At 45.2% G+C, this 19029-nt stretch overlaps 1 protein-coding gene across 4 annotated transcripts in view; it reads left to right on the top strand.

The window, feature by feature from the left end:
- The window catches only part of LOC126191140 (inactive dipeptidyl peptidase 10), a 1759372-nt gene that overhangs the window by 779546 nt on the left and 960797 nt on the right, over window positions 1–19029 (top strand). For all 4 annotated transcript variants that reach the window (XM_049931893.1, XM_049931895.1, XM_049931894.1 and 1 more), the window contains exon 3: window positions 14216–14280. The gene's annotated coding sequence lies outside the window, so the exon portion shown is untranslated. The remainder of the gene's footprint in view (window positions 1–14215; window positions 14281–19029) is intronic.

The raw sequence follows: 19029 nt of genomic DNA, 5'->3' as shown, positions 1-19029 counted from the left end.
AAGTTTTATGAAAATTTCAAAACCTCATCTGTATTTCATACTCAGCAATAGAATGTGTAATATGCATCAAACACAAATTCATAGCGACCCCTATTTTTGATGGCAACGTTCTCAAATTTGATACTCATCTGTGAAATACCGCAATAGTTATGAGCATTATCGAAATGATTGGCACTTCATCATGAAGCTGCCATATAAAGCTAAAAGTATTTCAGAAATTAATTATTTTTTACGGAATAGGTTCTGTAAAACCGTTTGACAAAGATTTGCAGGCCGTGCGTCTCGATTCTTTAAGCGCAGCGCCAAGCCAACCCTGGCCCGCTTTGCGTGACGTCACAAGAGCGCGCCGCGGCCTTCTGTTTAGATGGTGGTGGTACGGCCCACCATGAAACTTGGAACGGCCACTAGTGGGCGGTAAGGCCCAGGTTGACTGTCACTGACGTAGATGACAGCACCTGAGGCTGCTCAGCCTTTTGCTCTGCTTCGATCCTTACTTCCGCCGCGTGCCCAGTCTTTGCATCGCTCACTTGTCCGGTCTCTGGACACCTAACGAAGAACACGTTTCGCGACAGCGCCTCTGGCCGGCGGTTTAAATTGGCATGCGCAACGGCTTGGTTGGCTACCTTCAATACTAATTAACTCGGAAACGGCACAACGTATCGAATTTTTTCGTAACAATTGCTTCTCAGGTCAACTTACACTGAAACACCCACATAAGCTTTTCGGACTGTTTCTGACCATCTTATATGTTGACGATCCAATTTATTTTACAACAGTGAGGAATTCTTGGTCGCATTATCTGACGTCAGTGACTTCATATTCGCTTAAAGTGATACTGTAAATGCTTTTAAGAACCTGATGATGTTCTGCGTGCATGTTAAACAAATAATTTTATCGGCAGCTTGAGGCGTTAATCAAAGCGAAAGGCCGGCAGCGATTACAGCGGTTATAAAATACATTAAACGTACTCGCATTTGCGAATGTGGATAACCATCAGCTGTACAATGTAATGACAAGAATGAAAATTTGTATCGGACTGGAACTCGAAGCCGAATTTCCCGCTTATCCCGAGCGGTCGGCTTACCATTTGGCTATCTGTGCACGGTTGCGCACTATACCCAAACTTCATATGCCGTCAACCAGGCGCCTACGACATGTACTCGTACATCCACTATGTACATTCTCGTACAGGTGAGACATTTTACTTCAATGGTGGATAAATACGATATTGCAATGCCTGTGTTATGCTTAATGACGATGCATGCTTTGCGACTCATGGAAGTTTGGGTCTGTCGGGAAGTCGTGCAACGACAGCCACACAATAAGGCGTCCGCTCGCGATGAACGGAATAGGCGGCTTCGAGCACTGATCCAGCAGAAAATTTTCATTGTTGTCATTCCATTCGGCAGCCGATAGTTATCCATATTCGCAATTTCGAACACATCCAATGTAATGGAAAATGTTTTTCATGAAGAAGACTATGAACGGCGAGGACATGAGTGACCTTACTAAAGTAAATAGAGACGATTGTGGTGATTTGCTTGTTTTGAAAAATATGTATTCTCAGCCACCCAGGTACACTCTCATTCAGTCACACGCACACTTCCATGCAGAAGACCAACATAGTATACCTCAATCATTCTATGCTTAAAATACACGGTCTGCAACAAACAACAGCTAAAATAAAGTCAAAAGGAATCAGTTTCAGTAAGAAAATAAAACGTGAACCAATATTTCCTTTGAAACACATTAAAATCCTTCTAATGGGACACCCTCCTCTAACATTACCTTTTTCTTATAGAAATAACTGACACCATGTACGAGTATGCTAACGATTCTTGTAAAGGTGAAGACGATATCAGGATTCTAACTAAACGAACTTCATACGATTTTATATACGATGTGTTATGTTTTGGTCTCATTACTCTTCTTTTCAAAATATTTGAAATGACGAAATATCTGGCACATTTAAAATTCACATTACTAATTGTACAATCTAGCGCTAATCATAAAATCTGTGCGATTTATAAGAATGGGATAAAATAAAAGAACATCATAGCAACAGATAACTCTTCATCAGTTATTTAGGCATCAGAGACCCACACCGTTGAATCAAAATTTCAGTTGCAAGTGTCTACTCCAAGACGCAATAAACGGAGTAAACAAATGTTCAAATACGTGTGAAATCTTATGGGACTTAACTGCTAAGGTCATCAGTCCCTAAGCTTACACACTACTTAACCTAAATTATCCTAAGGACAAACACACCCACCCATGCCCGAGGGAGGACTCGAACCTCCTCCGGGACCAGCAGCACAGTCCATGACTGCAGTGCCTTAGACCGCTTTTTTTTTGTCGGTGATGGATCAGGTAGTGGAATGACGGAGGCAAGGTGGGCAGGGGTTGCCACCCGAGGCCTGGCCACGATGTCTCCTCCCTCCCATCCTGGGGATGTGGTACAAAGGATGCAGTTGGTGTATTATTGTGAATGTTTCTTTTATTTTATTTTTTTAAATTTTCTTGTATGTTTTTAACAGCGAGTAACTGAAAACTAGTAAGTATACTTGTTGCGTCCAGTTGGGGACGCACGTAACTAAAAACATGCTTATAGTTGTAGCAAAAGGCATAAAGAAAGAGAGCAAAGGGCGGGGTTAAGGAAGCCATGAAACAAAACCTACGGGTGGAATCCATACCACCACTAACTGGTGTTACATTTTGCACCGTATGGGAAACAAAAACTGCGAACACCTTTTTGCTCCGGGGACAAAAAGAGGAAAGGGGCAAATACTGCTATAAACTATAGAGTGCGAGGGTTCACAACGAAACTCTCCATCTGCTGTATCATTCAGGTATGACTTCTCGTAATGACCAAGGTAGATCCCACGTTGTACCATGTAGTGTTCTATCATCGTCTTGTAATTTTAGCTTCTCTTACCCGTGATGTTCCAGCTACGTGGAGGGTCGTGGAACGCACTCCACAAATAATTGGAAAAATATTGTCGACAGTTTGGGTTACGGAGGATCTTGCAATGTCGTTCCTGCAGATATTCCAAAAGTCTAAAGTGTCCTTAGTGCCGTCTTGAAACAAATAATGCACCGCATGTCCACGAAGCCACGTCATGGCATTAGTTTTCGTGCGCGGGTAATACGTCTCATCCTGGAATAAGATAGTCTTGGGGTCGATATGATTCGGCGTTACTCGAAGGAAGTATGCTGACATTTGCCTCACTAAGTGCCACACTGCCGTAGACTCGCCACAGCTAAGACGGTGTTCATCGTTGTCTTGAACGCCACAGCTCGTGCACGTGGGTGAGTCTACCATGTGGATCGCATGTAGCCTTGATCTGGTCACCTGCTTACCGTTGACAGTGATATACCACATCGCCGTGACGTCAGTGTCCAGTGTTACATGGTGAATTGTCCTCCACACTACTCGCCAGTTGACGTTCGGGTAATTCCTCGCAACGACGTTATCGGGTCGTCAACGTTGCATGACCCGATAAACCTCTTTGCCGTCGACAGTTGAGTCGCTGGTAAGGCAAGTCGAGCGTAACTGAGTTCGAGGTAAAAGACACCGATGTAGAAGAGCGGGGAGGGGACGTGGTGTATCGGCACAGGTGGCAACAGGGAGGGCGGTGCTAGTTCTTCTATTAACAAACTCGTTAGATTGCCGGACGGCGGTGCCATAGTTTGACTAATGTGCCCACAAATAGGGCGACCGCCCTTTCACGAAAGTGATAAAGGCCAAGCCCTCCCCGATCCGGGGGAGGGGTGAGAGTCTCATATTTTATCTTGAAAAGCATTCCTGAACTCATGAAGGACCCAAAAGCCGCAAGTATACGGCGAGCTAACACCACCGGTACAGGTAATATCTGGGCGATGTGCGGAACACGTGACGCTAAATGTGTGTTGACATACTGGATCCGTTGGACGATGTCCAGGGCTCGTAGGTGTTTGTTGGCAATCCCAGTCCGAACATTTCGTAACAGCCGTCGAAATTTGTGAGCAGCGGTTCGTCGTAAACCGTCTGTAAAATCAATGCCGAGACATTTCGAAGTATCTCTGAGCTGTAAGGGGGTGACACTGTCCTCAGACAATCCGACCCCGATGTTCATCGCCACCGATTTTGCGACGTTGGTACGACTACCAGTGGCCATGCTATATGTCGCTATCCAATTTAGTGCGCTAGCGGTGTCGTTGCCGTTGCGCATGACAATCACCAGGTCATCAGCGTACGCCTTACATCGGAAAGTGTGGCTTCGTAACGTCATACCCGTTAGTCGTTGGCGCAGGCCGCATAGGAGTGGTTCCATGGCCACAGCATAAAGTAAAGTGGAGAGAGGGCAGCCTTGGCTTATCGATCGAGAAATGGTGAGGGGCTGCGTAGGTCGGCCATTGACGATCACCTTGGACGTCGCGCCACGGAGTAGTCGCATGACGACAGTGACGAATGGCTGTGGGTACCGCATTTGTTGGAGGACCGCTCCCAAATAGTTGTGGTCCACTCGGTCGAAAGCTTGACTGAAATCGATTGCCGCTAGTGCACCCTTCAGACGACATGCCCTCGCCAGTGAAATCAGGTCACGATATTCACTGAGTGCTGTTTGAATATTATTGTCGCCTCCAAATGACGTTTGATCGGGTGAGATAACGTTTCGTAAGGACTGGTGTATCCGCGCCGCCAAGAGTCGAGAAAAGATCTTAAAGTCGCAGTTCAATATCGTCAACGGGCGGTAGTTCTGCAGCCGTGAGCCACCGGACGGTTTGTGAATAGGAATAATCATCCCTTCCACAACGGCCGCAGGGAGCGGCACTTCCGGGTATAGTAGTTCGCGACAGATGTCCGTCCATCGGGTGTCTAATAAATTTTGAAAAGTCCGGTAAAATTCCAAGGTAAGGCCATCAGGACCCGGAGATTTGTTGACAGCTCCTTTTTTAATGGCATCGATCACTTCTTCTTCCGTAATTTCTTCTATCAATTACGATTCCATTGCCGGGGTGACGGTGACGTAAATTGGCTGAGAGACGTCCTCCAGTGCTGTCGGATCAGGGGTCTGAGCGGAATAGAGCTGGGAATAATGATCGTAGAACGCTGTGTCTATGTCTTGTTGCGTGGAGAGGCGGCGACCGTCCTGTGTCGATGAAGCGTATCAGCGCTCGTTGGCGTCGTTTACGTTCACGAAGTACGTGGAACATCGACGGGCGTTCGCTCGGTATCCGATCCTGCGTCCTCGAGAGGATGACCGCCCCCTCTAGGTGGCGCTGCATATTACCGATGATCTGAGCCTTGGTACGGTGGACCGCCGTTTGTCGTCCCGGAGACGGCGCCATAGCAGTCGCGCAGTAACCTGAAGTAAAAGTCGAGTGTATGTCTACGCCAAGCAGCGTGGTCGCGACCGTAGGTTATCAACGTTCGCCTCAGTGCCGGTTTGGCGCAGTCCAACCACAAGCGCATCATTGTGGGATCCGCACGGAGGCAATTTTCACACGAATGCCACGTATCCTCAACGGCTTGGCGGCAATCCGGGTACGACAGGTGAGCGATGATTAATTTCCACGGGCTGCGGCTTCTCCACACTTGTTGCCGCCGCAGGGTGACGGCACAAATGTAAGCTGTGTGATCCGAGAATGCTGCAGGCCACAGTTCCGCATCCTGTGTTCAAGCGGCGAGAGAGCGTGAGACATAAATCCGATCGATACGACTGGAAGAGTGACTCGTGAAGTGCGTGAATCCCGGTCGGTGGCCGTGAAGATGTTCCCAAGTGTCCACCATCTGCAGGTCTCGAATTAGCGTCTCGAGTTCCGGGCACGGATTACGTCGTGGGAGTTGGTCTCTGGGCGCTAGTACGCAATTGTAGTCACCTCCAAACACCAGATGGTCGTGGCGACCTTGGAAGAGCGGGGCGACGTCTTCCGCAAAGAATCGTGAACGTTCACGACGTTTATCCGTCCCGGAAAGTGCGTAGATATTGATAAGGCGGACACCCAGTACTGTGAGTGCCATTCCCCTTGCCCCAGGAAGAAAGAGGATATCGTCCGCCACTATCCCTTCCCGAAGAAGTACAGCGACACCGCTGCCTTTGGGGGAAGCTGGAGAGACGCAAGCATGGTAATCCTACAGGCCTGGGAAGTCATCGACGTACACTTCCTGGAGAAGGGCTATATCGATGGAAGCAGAGTTCAACATATCCTGAAGCAAGGATAACTTAGCGCGCGTCAGTATAGTGTTAATGTTTATAGTCGCAACGCAATAAGTTTGAGGTCTACCCATAGCGCCCGTGTTGGCCACCAATACCCTTGTAAGGCTGTCTCGTCACTGCATCTGATGGCGGGAAAGGATAAACACTGGTGGGGTAAACTCCCCCGCGTGTCGTCCGAAATGAATTGTCCTCACTGTCGTCCGCCCAGTCGCCATGAAATACCATCGGCCGATGGTGGCTGTTAGTGGCTGCTGCGGCACTCGGCGCTAACTCCATCGTCTCTAATGGCTGAGAATCGCCAGCGGCTGTCTGCTTGTGATCCTGCTGTTCTGTGGCGACGGACGGAATGAAGCCGTCATCATGGCGATCTGTGGGTGGGATGTTACTGCGGCCTCTGTACCGCCGGTACCGTCGTCGGAGTGCCCACAGTCAATGTCAGACGATCGCAACACTCGTCCGATGGAGCACGCCGCCGTCTCTTGTCCTTCTGCGGGGAACGCTGTTTACGGACGTGTGTTTCAGTAACCGAATGTGGGTGGATTTATTCAGCTGCTCCGGCGTCTGGAAGAAAAGCCGCTGTCGGCACAACCCGTGCGTCGGTGTCCACCCTGGCATCCATGCCTTCTTGCAAGGTCGGCCGGTGTCACCTGATCTTCGGGTGGGGGCGCCGTTGTAGAGGCAGCATCCTGTACTGAAGAATCCGTCATGGTCTCGCTATCGGGGTGGCTATGACTAATGTGGTCAGCTTCGGAAAGGGTTGCTGTCCGTGCAACCTCGGCGTAATTGAGAGGAAGGGTCGTCACCGGAGAAGGAGGAATAGATTCACCTGTCGGGATTTGAGTAAGTCGGAGACAATCCGACCGGACGTGCCGTTCTTGGCCACAAGCGGAGCAAGCGCGTGCCTGACCGTCATATATAATGATCGCCCTACATCCGCCGATGACAAGATATGTTCGGTCAGTTCAATTTTGATCTGTCGTACCCCGTTAAGAACTCTGCCATAAGGCTGGAAAGCCGCGGTGACTACGTCCGGTGGTACTTCGAAAGGGGTTCGAAGACGCGTATCGTACAGAGGCCAATCCCCGCGTGATCGATAGAGACCGCCCCAATACAGCCATCAGAATGTTTGAATTTAAGATCGTTCGCATGTGCACGCACGATTCTGTTGCACACCTCGTCACGTACTAACTTGACGTAGACAACACTGCTCGTGATAGAGAGATAGTACCAATTATGTCCCGCGGTTCAGTTTTAATGTCGTCACATAGAAAACGTTTCACTTCGAAAGCTCGCGGTCGTGCATGATCGGGTTGAAAACTGATCTTGATGGTGGTTTGTCTGTATGAATGTGCCACGTTGCGTCGGTGGCGATGGACTCTAAACAAGCGACAACGAAGTAGTAAACATCTATGGGCACTCGCGACCGCGCGGACGGGACGTAAACAAGACGTCCTCGCCGCAGCGCTGCGGAAAGCAGACTGACCGCTCGGCTAATACAGCGCGGCTGTAGTCAACAACAAGAGAAAATGAAGATAAGTAAAAAGTTTTTCTTTTGTATATCTTACGCCTCTACAAGTTTTTGAAACTAGTGAATACACTAAGAGAATTTTAATGGTGATGTGTGTCAGTCTTCACACAGAATCTTAAAACACTAACCGCATTCGATTTGTCGTCTGCTAAAGTTAAGGACAGATCAGCTGGTAAGGCGGTTGCAGCCCTGGTATCTTGGTGTAAAACGCATTCTTTAAAACATAGCGTTCAGACAGACGTAAGAAACACGTTATTGTGCTTGGCAAAGTATGTTTTACTGAGTGCTACACTACAATTCACAGTGGTAACAGATACGTTACAGTATTGTACAGCATAGTCAGCAAGTTTCTATAAATACCGCCCGAAACGTTCTACCAGACGTTCAGTTTCTCGACGACAGAAATCCGCTCCTCGGTCACGGAGCCATTCGAGCGACGCTGTGTGCGCCTCCTTACTGTTGGAAAATTTGCGACCATTGCACATCAGTTCTTCAGTAGCCTGGCCATTGGCGTTTGTGGCCTACGTCGATGGCCTTCCTTCCTAATCAGAATCATCCACGTATGTGGTCCCTTGGTCAAATTGTTAGCATCACCTCAATACGACTGGATGTTTCATTGAATTTGATTCGTATATCATCAGAATTTCACGGTAAATTTGTATATAATTTAGACGTTTTGTTCACAAGAATCGCACTGTCCCTCGTACTCCAGCTTTCAAGGAAGCTGCGACATTTAAGTCGGACCCTGTGATGCACTTTTAACCCCACAATAGCAGAACTGTGTCTTTAGGACACCCAGAACGTGTACACTACTGGCCATTAAAATTGCTACACCAAGAAGAAATGCAGATGTAAGCGGGTATTCATTGGACAAATATGTTATACAAGAACTGACATGTGATTACATTTTCACGCAATTTGGGTGCATAGATCCTGAGAAATCAGTACCCAGAACAACCACCTCTGGCCGTAATAACGGCCTTCATACGCCTAGGCATTGAGTCAAGCAGAGCTTGGATGGCGTGTACAGGTACAGCGGGCCATGCAGCTTCAACACGATACCACAGTTCCTAAACCGCATAGCAAATATCGCAGACCAAAACCGGGAAATCATGCACCAGTCAAATCCTAGCACTCACAGAACACATAGAGGGAGGGTTTGAAAACAAACAAATAACAGGTGTAGCATTGGTGGAAGTTCTGCATACGACACCGTCAACCACAGAAAGCTCATGGAAAAACTGGGCTGTACACTTAAGGATCGTCAGTTCACAAAAATCATTGAATCTCTGCTGCAAAACAGACAGTTCTATGTAATGCTGGACGGAAAAAAACCGTTGGCGTCGACAAAAGAACGGTCTCGCCAAGGGCAGTGTGCTGGCCCCCCTACTATTTAACCTATACACCAATGATCATCCAACACCGGAACGTACTACCCACTTCTTGTATGCCTATGATCTGGCCATTACAGCGAAATGAAATAGCTTCGAGGAAGTAGAAGGGAAATTAGAAAGCTCGCTACGCGTAATGTCTGAATACTATAAAGAGAACTCTATCAAACCAAATCCATCTAAGACACAGGGTAGCGCTTTCCACCTCCACACAAAACAGGCAAACAGGAAGCTGAACGTCACCTGGAATGGCAACAAACTGGACCATACGGACAAACCAACATACCTAGGTGTCTTGCTGGATAGATCACTGACGTACAGATATCACTGTGAAAAAACCTGCCAAAAAGGTGCTGCCAGGAACAATATTTTAAGAAAACTGACGAATAGTAAATGGGGAGCTAGTCCGACTGTATTACGAACAATTGCTCAAGCACTTTGCTTCTCCACGGCAGAATATGCATGCTCTGTATGGTCTCGATCCACACATGCCAAAAAAGTCACTACACTCCTTAATGAAACATGCAGGCTAACAACAGGATGCATGAAACCCACTCCACTTGGGAAAATATACAAAGCAGCTGGATTCTCATCTCCTGAATCCCGAAGAATTGCGCACGAACATACAGAAAAATTTAAACAGATTTTCGACGAGCGCCACCCGCTGCATAGTTCTTCATGTGGACGTAGCAGACTTAAATCCCGCAAGAGATTTCTCACTAGTGAACTGAACGATCCTCCGAAGGACCACCCTGCCTCACGAGAAATACCCAGCGGCAGTACATCAAGCTGGAAGATTTGGAGAACACTGAACCGCATCAGAACAGGCGTAGCACCAGTTAAAGCAAACCTAGTCAAATGGGGCTTCAAGGACGAAGGAGACAACAAATGCGACTGTGGTGAAGTTCAGGATATGGAACACCTTCTACAGTGTTCCATCTGCCCCACAAGGTGTACCCTTGAAGAACTATGGCTTGAGAAGAGAGAAACATTGGACGTGGCCCGTCATTGGGCTGAAAGGCTTTGAAACAAATCTCCGGACACGGAAAAGTAAAAGGTAAACCACAGTTCATCAAGAGTAGTGACTGGCGTATTGTGACGAGGCAGTTCCTCGGCCACCATTGACCAGACGTTTTCAATTGGTGAGAGATCTGGAGAATGTACTGGCCAGGACAGCAGTCGAACATTTTCTGTATCCATAAAGGCCCGTACAGGACCTGCAACAAGTTTCGCAGGCATCGAATGAAGGGTAGAGCCACGGGTCGTAATACATCTGAAATGTAACGTCCACTGTTCAAAGTGCCGTCACGGCGAACAAGAGGTGACCGAGACATGTAACCAATGGCACACCATACCATCACGCCGGGTGATACGCCAGTATGGCCATGACGAATACACGCTTCCAATGTGCGTTCACCGCGATGTCGCCAGACACGGATGCGACCATCATGATGCTGTAAACAGAATCTCGATTCATCCAAAAAATGACTTTTTGCCATTCGTGCACCCAGGTTCGTCGTTCAGTACACCATCGCAGGCACTCCTGTCTGTGATGCAGCGTCAAGGGTAACCGCAGCCATGGTCTCCGAGCTGATAGTCCATGCTGCTGCAAACGTCGTCGAACTGTTCGTGCAGATGGTTGTTGTCTTGCAAACGTCCCCATCTGTTGACTCAGGGATCGAGACGTGGCTGCACGATCAGTTACAGCCATGCGGATAAGATGCCTGTCATCTCGACTGCTAGTGATACGAGGCCGTTGGGATCTAGCACGGCGTTCCGTATTACCCTCCTGAACTCACCGATTCCATATTCTGCTAACAGTTAGTGGATCTCGACGAACACGAGCAGCAATGTCGCGATACGATAAACCGCAATCGCATTAGGCTGCAATCCGACCTTTATCAAAGTCGGAAACGTGATGGTACGCATTTCTTCTGCTTCCACGAGGGATCATAACAACGTTTTACCAGGCAACGCCGGTCAACTGCTGTTTGTGTATGAGAAATCGGATGGAAACTTTCCTCATGTCAGCACGTTGTAGGTGTCGCCACCGACACCAACCTTGTGTGAATGCTCTGAAAAGCTAATCATTTGCATATCACAGCATCTCCTTCCTGTCGGTTAAATTTAGCGTCGGGGTCAGGGATTTTCTCTGCCTCGTGATGACTGCGTGTTGTGTGCTGTCCTTAGGTTGGTTAGGTTTAAGTAGTTCTAAGTTCTAGGGGAGTGATGACCATAGATGTTAAGTCCCATAGTGCTCAGAGCCATTTGAAATTTAGCTTTTGTAGCACGTCATCTTTGTGGTGTAGCAGATTTTAATGGCTAGCAGTGTACTTTCTTCTCACAATGCGACACTCTTGCTGCGTAGTGATCTTAGCTGACATTTTGAAGACTCCACTTGAAATATTGTGAGTCTAGCATTTTAGCCAAAACAGCACATTATTATGCTATGGTAATTTTAACACAAAAGGAGAGGGACCATTAATGTACAAAACTTCAGGACTAAAGTAACTTTAGATTTATGTGTCACTGTCAAGTAACATAACTCAATTAAGCTATGACTACACATAGAATGAACTGCTGAAACAGTACAGAACTAAGAAAGGGAAAATAAACTGAAGATGTGAATTGAGGTTTGTTAGGGAGGTCAACGAACTTGGGTGGCCGTGGAGCTCTGGTAGATACAATGTTGTGGGGTAATGGCTAGCATACCTGCATTACGAAACAAGCCAACCTGAGTTCAAGTCATGTTCATGGCAAAAATTTTAATTCATTTCCTCAGCTTCCATCATTATAGCACCGGAAGTTACTGAAAGAAATATACAGTGAGACGAACAGAAATTACACTTTTCACACTCATTTATTACATTTAATCGACAATGACTTTACTGTGCAGAGAAAATCCCGCAAGAGGAATCATGTGACGAATGGTGATCCTCTCTATACCACTCATAATCCGTACATATTATAAAAGTGGATGTATTCGTGTATGTACCAAATTTGGTTCCCATATTCCTTACCATCAGGCAACAATTGCTGTGAGGGTAAGAAGTACCTACCTATCAGAGTTCAGATGTCACACCATAAACAATGGAACCCGAGAAAAACTGCCGCATCATGCATGACGTATAAATCTATTATTTCTTTGCTCCTAACTCTATTCGCAACGTATTTTGCGGACAGTATCCACATATTCCGCTGAATGTACCTGCATAAATGTACCATGGTACGACACATAGTTCAGTAGCTATGACGTCATAAGCACTGAGGTGTGTGCAAAAATGCCGCATCATGCATGAAGTTTTAATACATTTACTATTTACTACTAAGAAACTTCTAGAGTCGAGTCAGCTCAAGAAAATCTCTGACACCTGGTAGCGATTTTGGCAGGTTTCAACTCCGAAACGCTAACGGCTGTAGGCGAGAACGTATAGCATTTCCCCAAATCTGAGAGTGGAAAACAAAATTTTCTTTGATTAACTTTTGATATGGGAGGGCGGAAACGTTATAATTAGTAATTCCTTTACGTAAGTTCAAAGTACTTAATTTCGCTTTTGTTAGACACAGAACTGCTAAAATTTGAAATGATTCCTCAACTGATTATTTTCATTGAAACCTAGAATGAAAACTTTGTATAATTTTTGTCCACCTGTTCATGCCCGGACGTGAAATATATCGTTAGCAGTACGTCAATAATTGACTGCCCGCGGGAAATTTAAACTGCTACAATGAATGAACATTGACTTATAAAAGATCTGATTATTATCTGCTGCATAAAAAGTAAATTTACTTTTACAGCAATATTTGTAGTTTAAGAATATTCCATCTCTGGCTGTTGGCATCTGATCGAATGTTCTAGTCAACGCAATGCCACCAAATTCTTATGAGCTACAGATAGATTCTTGTTAACTTCTATCTATAGGATACAACGTCATACTTCTTGAAATAAAAAAGTTATTACCTGAATTGTTATTCAACTAATGATATTACGCTAGTGGATGAAATAAGATTGCCGGCCGCGGTGGTCTAGCGGTTCTGGCGCTGCAGTCCGGAACCGCGGGACTGCTACGGTCGCGGGTTCGAATCCTGCCTCGGGCATGGGTGTGTGTGATGTCCTTAGGTTAGTTAGGTTTAAGTAGTTCTAAGTTCTAGGGGACTTATGACCTAAGATGTTGAGTCCCATAGTGCTCAGAGCCATTTGAACCATTTGAAATAAGATTCTTGTATACTATACTCAAGATTTCTAATTGAAAAGAATAATAGTCGGTAGGCGCTTTTCATCGTCCATCAAAGATATTACAGAATTGACTGATACTATATATCAGTCACATCCTACCTTTGATTTTCATACAATTACAATTCATGTTTGGGAAAAATGATAAACTAATAACTATCACTGTCCAATACAGTATTCATAAGCCATGATCTTGTAGAGAAATTTCTAAGTCCATTTGGAGGCGTTACAAACAACAGTCATCTATAGAGCTATGAAGAGGCGTTGCCACATAGACGTTTGCAAAATAGCGTTGTATAGACGCGAAGGAGCTGCGTCCACCGTACAGAAAGTGCCCGGGATCATGTCAAACATACTGCAGGAGCACGTTTAAGGTTTCATTTCTAATAGAAAATTGGGTTCCTCAGCTAGAGCGCCTATAAATGGGCCCCTCTCCTCCACCCCTGCACCATCCACGATTTCGGTATCTCTGAAGATATCTCAAGCAGATGGTAACGAAACGTTTTACATACTGACCACAGCCTCTGAGACGAAAGCTGTAATTGAAGTAAACACCATCCTTGAAACAGCCACTACAGCTGTACGATTATTAACCAAAAATCAGCATTCCAGCGTGCACTGAACATTTAGAATTCGCACTCTGGTTACAAAGTACAGTGCATCAGTCTATACCGAGCTTACTACAGTTGTGAATCTCTGTACACCATAGTATTGATAAGATTTATTTTGCGCAGACTGGCTCTTTGATATTCACTTTAGCTATTCGCTTTGTGTCTCTAGTGGTACTACTGCTGACTTACAAGCAGTTTTTGCTACAGCCGACAAGGCCACAAATTAAAACTGTGTTCTTGGTGTGTTTCAGAGAGACGCGCGGTAGAGGCTGGCTCTGTGGACATGGGTGGACAGCCTGTGTGAGCGAGACAAGACGTGAGTACCCTGGGCTATTTGTCTGCTGCGTGTTGGGATGTATGTACGAGTGTGTGTGTGTGTGTGTGTGTGTGTGTGTGTGTGTGTGTGTGTGTGTGTTTGTGTCTGATTACGGGCGCGCGAGAATGACTGGGCGTTTGAGCGCTTAAGGAGTTTTGAGGAAACGCGTCCGTCGTCAATGATATGATGTATGAAGTTTAATATCGCAGTAGGCGCACATTGTGTTTCGAAGGCAATCGGGATGTTGTTGAATATTTCGGCATGCTGGTATTCATCCTCAGTTTTTAATCAAGTGTTTCACGTTTTTGCTATGGGTGTTTCTTTTATAACTTGTCAAGTACCTTCTCTCTGATGTTCCTAAAGATTTTTTCATTTTCTGTTTTGTGATTTCGAATGATGCGGCCCGCACCGAATACCATCCCCGTGGAGGTGACAAAACTTGTCAGCTTCTATGGCAGAATAGTTTTGTAATACCTTGTGGTGTGGATATAACAACACGCTATGGACGAGCATGCGGCAGTCCATCTACAATGGTTGGAGCGCGGCCAAGAGTTCAGTCATCAATATGCGAACTTCATCCCGAGTCACTGTACCCTGTGCAAATGTTTCTCTCGATCTCGGCGGATTATGCGCTTTTACAGCAGTTCTATTCAGAGCGACTTTTTTTGTGACCTTAGAAAATTTATACGTGTTTTATTCAGCTTCTACCTACAGATGGTCGATCCTTCTGGAAAACGGTGGAGTTAAAATTAAGAGACTTTCGATGTACGATGGTGTGCTTACAACGAAGCTGTTAAACATGTATTTCAGTGCACTCCAAAGACTATCGATGCCACTGAGGGACTCTCTGGTTCTTCTGAAATTATAGAAGTCATAGGAGCTGCTAGAAATCTGTTGCCTGGATTCTATAATTCCTCGTTTCTATTTTTATTGAATATTTCTCAGTTGAAGTCGAGCATGCTCATAAATGCTCAAAAGTATTTACAGAATCTTGGAGTCAGCGTCAAATCGTGTATTACTGAGATGAGAAGTCCAAAAATCTTTTTGAAGGGCAACAGAAATTATCTTGTTGGCGAAGCACTTCGTTTTACGAGTGGTACACGTGACGAGATGGGCATTCCTGTGGGAAAATTAGAACTATCAGGAAGCAGAAGTGGTACCTGGAGAGACGGCTGCGTACGACAGGCTGACTTTGCACAAGATACTGAGTACGTTGATGTTATGGAAGATCGACACGATTCTACGAAAAAAAGGAGACATGTTGCAAAATCATGTAAGATACTGTATATCAGCCCGTTTTGCTGTTTAACCCAACCTGATAAACATTTCCGAATCGGAGCTTCCTACGACTGAAAAAATTTAGTTGACAGTTAGATTAGATTTCTGCAGATGTGATCCTTGCAGAAATTCCACGCCTAAGAATATTTCTACAAACTACCAAAGTTCCAAAGAAAGAATATCTTGATTGGATAAATTTCAGATTCTTAGAGTTCGTTTCTGATTACGAAATTTTCGAAATTAGTTCCCAAACTCATTTTGGGGATTCAGATTTTTCGTAACTTCGTGTGTTTGGGTACCAACATGTGAGATGAGTTTCTCGAAACTGCAACTGATTAAGCAGTATCTTAAATTGACCACGAGGCAAGAATGATTCTCTGTTTTGGCAGTTACATCATTCGATAATAGTGGGGGTAAAGGTATCCATTTTGACGAGGCAGTTTCAAAATTTGCTGCAGAAAATATTAGAAGAAAGAGAGGTAGTAAACTATGTAGTGGACTGACAAGACAGCCAGTCCACAGTGACGGGTAACCGAAAGGCACGCGTTTACACACGCCGGCTGGCGTTAGGTCTGAAACAGGATACGTAATGAAGGCTATAAATAAAAGTACGTAGCTGCTGGAATACTTAACTTTAATCCATCATTTGTATACAGCATTCTTGATGGTACAAGTGAGACTCTCTCTAGATATGGTTAATGGCGCCTTGCTAGGTCGTAGCCATGGACTTAGCTGAAGGCTATTCTAACTATCTCTCGGCAAATGAGAGAAAGGCTTCGTCAGTGCAGTCGCTAGAAAAGCTGTCCGTACAACTGGAGCGAGTGCTAGTACGTCTCTCTAGACCTGCCGTGTGGTGGCGCTCGGTCTGCGATCACTGACAGTGGCGACACGCGGGTCCGACATGTACTAATGGACCGCGGCCGATTTAAAGCTACCACCTAGCAAGTGTGGTGTCTGGCGGTGACACCACAAACTACATACTATAATCACGTATTACTAAGAAGAACTGTGGTTATTTGTTCTGCTTCGTTAATAATCGAACTGTGTTAATTATAAAAATACGTTTAACTTATTTCCTTCTATTTATAAAATTTGTTTACAAAATAGTCAAACTATACTTCCTTAACTACTTGTATCAAAAAATTGCTTTACCAAAAAAAAAAATTTCTGATTGGTGTGTGTGTGTGTGTGTGTGTGTGTGTGTGTGTGTCTGTGGATGTGCGCGCGTGCGAGCGTGTGTGTGTCTGTGTGTAGGAGGGAGTAGGCAAGTTAAAACTCCGTTCCAGATGCCAAACTACGAGTACATAGGTACGCCACTGTTTGGAAATGAAATCAATCCCCGAGATAACCCCTCTTGTAGCATTTCGCTCGAAGCGTTTTGTTAATCGAAGAAGTCTTTCACATTAGAAACAAAACCATAACCAAATACCAATTCGTGCGCTTTATTGATAGAGCTGCCTCAAATTAGTCTGATACGAGTAACTGGAAATCAGCCGTCTAGACCACCACGTAGACAAGACTGAACACACAACTTCTGTCAGGTGTCATCGTCTCTCCATTCACTATGTAAATATATGTAAAAAAGCATTTCTTCTTGAGCTACAAAAAGAAACTCAAATTCTTGCTTATAGTGGTGCTGTTGTACAAGGACATTTGTAAGTGGCTGGGGATAGAGGATGCTTGCAATGTTAACTAGGTACATGAAAGTGGCCTGTTTATGTGAGATAATTACACAATGCACTCCAAAATAATGATCAAGAAATTCGCTGCCTATAACATTAAAAAAGAATCACAGTCAACTCAGGTTATTACCTTAAAATGCACGATAAGTTGTTTGACAAATATTGGCAATCATAAAGAAATGCCTTGGTAAATCTGGACAGGGGATCTGAAATATGCCGCAAATGAATACGTATTTGTGGAGGTCGTATTGTGAGCGCCAAATGGTTAGTTTCTGCGCTGCAGAAGGGTATGTGTTTGCATCTACGGATGGTATTTAAGGGATATTGAACATTATCTGCGAGCAAATCTTCGGAATGAAACACGAAACTACTGAATCTCGGTAGAAATAACTGCACTTTCCCTACGGTTCATCTCGCTGTCGCAGCTATATTTCACGACGTTAATATGCAGTTGGAGGCTGGAGTGGCTCCAAAACTCACGTCATTCATCTCGTACTAACAACTGGCACGTGTGTGTCAGTTCAGATCGGCCAGAAAAGTGCCTAAGGGGCCTGCCCATCAAGTCAAGTGTGCTAGAATGCTAGAAGAGGTGCCCGAGGGCAAGGCGGGGGGGGGGGGGGGGTTGAAGAGTTTCTGGATGTAGAGTAATTTTGTGCCGTCTGCTTCCTAGTACGGCTCTTTATAAATACAGATATATAGATATTTTTTCCAAAAAAAAAACAGTATTATAAGTAAGCGTCATATCTTCGCTCGATATTTTTAAAAATATCAAAAATCATAAGTTCCTACAAGGCACGTTCGCGTCTTTGCATTTTTCCTATGTCACTCTGATTGGCTGAATGATAAATATTCCAAGCGCTGACCTGTGGAAGCTGTCTTAAAACATGCTGACCTCCTCCTCTTACTTTCATTTCAGACGGTTAACCAGAAATAAGCTTCGTAACAAAAACTCTGTAATATTCTCTTTCGTTCTCCGCGTATGACCGATTAGGCTGTGCCTCTGTAAGCACAGCCGTATCTCTTTCTCTCACTTACAAAGTATTTATGTTGAAACGTCTATGAAACGTCCCCTTTGAACAATTTATACAAGACTACGCTTAAACTGACACACAATATTTTTTAGCGCAACGCAATCTGACTTTCAGAAAACCCTACAAAGGAATGGCCCTAACTAACATTAACCTGTACCTTTCAGAAATCACTTACCTCACCAAAATCTTCATTACTCGAACTACTGCAATACAGCGACCGCCACTACTGCCAGCTAAATAAAAGATTCAAACTACGGAAGTCACTAACTACTGATAGGGATAGTTAGCAAATGAAAGATTTTAATAGAGAACAAACACTGTATTTACCTTAATAGTCATAATATATATAGTAGTTCATAATATCCAGTATTACAAATTATCAAAACTTCGCCATCTCTCTCCCCACATCCACCACTGCTGGCGGCTCACCTCCAACTGCGCAACGCTACGCGCTGTTCACATCCAGCTGCCCAACACTACAATGGCTGACAACAATGCAAACTGGACACAGACTGCACACAGCACAGCCAGTGATTTTCATACAGAGCGCTACGTAACGTTGCCAATAAGAAAACATAAACAGCCTACTTACAATGTTACGCAATCTTAGCGATTTTCACGTTGCGATAGACATTTCGCCTTGCAGGCCCTGATATCGACGATGGTGTCCCGCACTCTTCAAAGGCACCCTCGCTTGCCTGTTTCCCACTCCGCTTTCAGATGTTACCTGTAGCGGTCTGTGTATGCCGACGAAATCT

Source organism: Schistocerca cancellata, chromosome 6 (assembly GCF_023864275.1).
Source record: "Schistocerca cancellata isolate TAMUIC-IGC-003103 chromosome 6, iqSchCanc2.1, whole genome shotgun sequence".
In the NCBI taxonomy this organism is placed as follows: Eukaryota; Metazoa; Arthropoda; class Insecta; order Orthoptera; family Acrididae; genus Schistocerca; species Schistocerca cancellata.
The sequence above is the reverse complement of the archived record's forward strand: the minus strand, read 5'-3'. Positions and strand labels throughout refer to the sequence as shown.